Source organism: Penaeus japonicus, unplaced genomic scaffold (assembly GCF_977035675.1).
Source record: "Penaeus japonicus unplaced genomic scaffold, GWHDUDI00000001_assembly GWHDUDI00000037, whole genome shotgun sequence".
Lineage (NCBI taxonomy): Eukaryota > Metazoa > Arthropoda > Malacostraca > Decapoda > Penaeidae > Penaeus > Penaeus japonicus.
Genome location: NW_028234439.1, coordinates 7,761,922 through 7,764,421, shown reverse-complemented (window position 1 = coordinate 7,764,421; position 2,500 = coordinate 7,761,922). Strand labels below are relative to the sequence as shown.

General features: G+C 53.6%; 1 protein-coding gene across 1 annotated transcript in view; it reads left to right on the top strand.

Annotated features, from left to right (window-relative positions):
• The window catches only part of LOC122255460 (uncharacterized), a 61,030-nt gene that overhangs the window by 25,126 nt on the left and 33,404 nt on the right, over window positions 1-2,500 (top strand). The gene's annotated exons all lie outside the window — the stretch shown is intronic.

Here is a 2,500-nt window from a genome sequence, read left to right as displayed (position 1 = left end):
AGAGAGAGAGGGGGGGAGAATGAAGGAGAATGAGAATGAGAGAGAGAGAGAAAGTGAATTGAACATTGTCATTAGAGGCCATTCCGTACGAGATCAACTTGTTGCAATATTGCGAATGATGGTAAACCCCCCCTTAAAAAAAAGCTATCCCCCCTTCTTTCCCCTCCCCTCTCTTTTGTTCTACATATTTTATTTTTTTTCCCTTCGAGAAACCGCGTTGATTCTCCCCGCCGCGCCAACGCCACCTATGGCTTCCATGTTGTTTTGAAGACCGTGAGAGAAAGCAAAAACAGAAGGAAGAAAGAGACACTCGATTGCTCAAGCACGTGAGATTTAGTGAGCGAGGCGTCTGTCTTGCCCTTCGCTCCTCCCCCCCTCTCTCCCCCTCCTCCCCCTCCTTCCCCCTTCTCTCTCCCCCCACCCCTTCCTCTCTCCTTCCGCCGTCCTTTTCTGTCAACTCCTTCCCTCCCCCCTTCCCCCCTTCCCCCCTTTCCCCTGTCCCTTGCTGACAGCCCCTTCCCCCATCCCATTCTATCAGCCCACTGTCCATTTCTGTCAGCACCCCCCCCCTCCCCCTTCCTTCTATGACTATGTCGCAAAGGGTTGGTAAGTTTTTCTGTTTGTCTCTTTCTCATATCCTCCCCCTTCCCCTCACTCTTTTTTCCCTCGCTTTTACCTTTATTTTTCATCCTATTTTCCCCCTTTTCCCCTTCTTCCATCATCCTCTTCAATTATTTCCTCCTGTTCCTCCTTTTCTTCCTCTTCTTCCTCCTCCCCCCTTTTGCTCATCTTCCTCTTCTTCATGTTGCTCTTCCTCTTCCGGTTCTTCCTTTTCTTCATCTTCCTCTTCTTCTTGTTCTTCCGGTTCTTCCCCTTCCTCCAGTTCCTCCTCCTCCTCCTCCCCCTCTTCCCCCCTCCTCCACCCCCTTCTCCCCCTCCCTCTTCCTCCTCCTCCTCTTCTTTTCCCTCCTCCTCCACTTCTTCTTCCTCCTCCTCTTCCTCCTCCTCCTCCTCCTCCTCCTTCACTTCCTCCTCCTCCTCCTCCTCCCCCCCCTCTTCCTCCTCTTCTTTTCCCTCCTCCACTTCCTCCTCCTCCTCCTCCTTCACTTCCTCCTCCTCTTCTTCTTCCTCCTCCTCTTCCTCCTCTTCCTCCTCTTCCTCTTCTCAAACTCCCTCTCTCGTTTAGTAGCACGAAGCAAATTCAATAACGAGAAAGGAGGCGCCACTTCACCGAACCGCTTCGCAAAATTAACATTGAATTAACCAAATGAATGGTCTATAGTGGAGGGGAGGGGAGGGGGAGTGGGAGGATGGGGGGAAGGGGTGGAGGGGGGAGGGGGAGGATGGAGGGAAAGGGGGGGAAGGGGTGGGGGGAGGGAGGGAAGGATTCCAGTTATGTGCAAATGATTTTGTAAACAATTCACATTTCACATGGCCACCCAACCCTTCCCCCTACCCGCTTCCCTCCTACCCCCTCCCTCTCCCCCTTACCCTAACCCCCTCTTGCCTACCACCCGTCATGGAGCCCCCCCTCCCCCCCGTGTGAATGACTGTATTAGCGGTGACGGCTATGGGCAGGGGGAAGGGAGGAGGGGGGAGGGGGGATGGATAGAGGAACGAGAGAGAGAGAGAGAGGAAGGGTAAGGGCGGGGTGGGGGTGGGGGTGACGGGGTACTAGTAGACTAGGAGGGGTAGGGAAGGAGTGACAGAGAACGAAAGGGGAGAGGGGAGAGGGGAGAATTTAGAGGACTAAAAGGGAGAAAGGGAGAAAGGACAAGAACTATAACAACCGAAAGAGGCAAGTAGGGAGAAAGAGAGAAAGACAGAAAATAGAAATAATAAGAAAGCTAGCAGGGGGGGGTGAGGAGATGGACAGAGTGGGGGTGGGGGGGGGCGAGAGGGCGCGTGGATGGGGTGGAAGAGGATGAGGCAGGGGGCAGTGGAGTCGGCCATCCACTTGGCAACCTCCACCTGACTGTGGCTATAATTATTCCCCACCCGCGTGGCGCCCACAGCCTTCCATCGGGATTCTGCTGCGAGTGATGGTGATGATGGTGGTGGTGAAAGTGATGTTGGCGAGCGGGGATGATGATGTCTGTTGTGGTGATGATTGTGATGATGAGGATGTTTGTGGTGATGATGATGATGATGGTGATGGTACTAGTACCGGGGTTTTGTGGTGATGATGGTGGTGGTGATTGTGGGACCGGGGTTTAGTGGTGATGATAATGATAGGATGATATTAATACACTTAACAGGTGAGGCATTCTTATCAGGACTCGCCCAGTCGCCGTAGAGAGATAAGGAAGAAACTGTGAGGCGGCGCTATCGCTCTTGGGGGCGGGGGGAGGGGGGTAGGGGATGGAGTGAGGGGTTGCAGCTATGTGGTTTAAGAGAGTGAATGCGGGTGCCACCGTCTCTCTCTCTCTCTCTCTCTCTCTCTCTCTCTCTCTCTCTCTCTCTCTCTCTCTCTCTCTCTCTCTCTCTCTCTCTTCTTTAT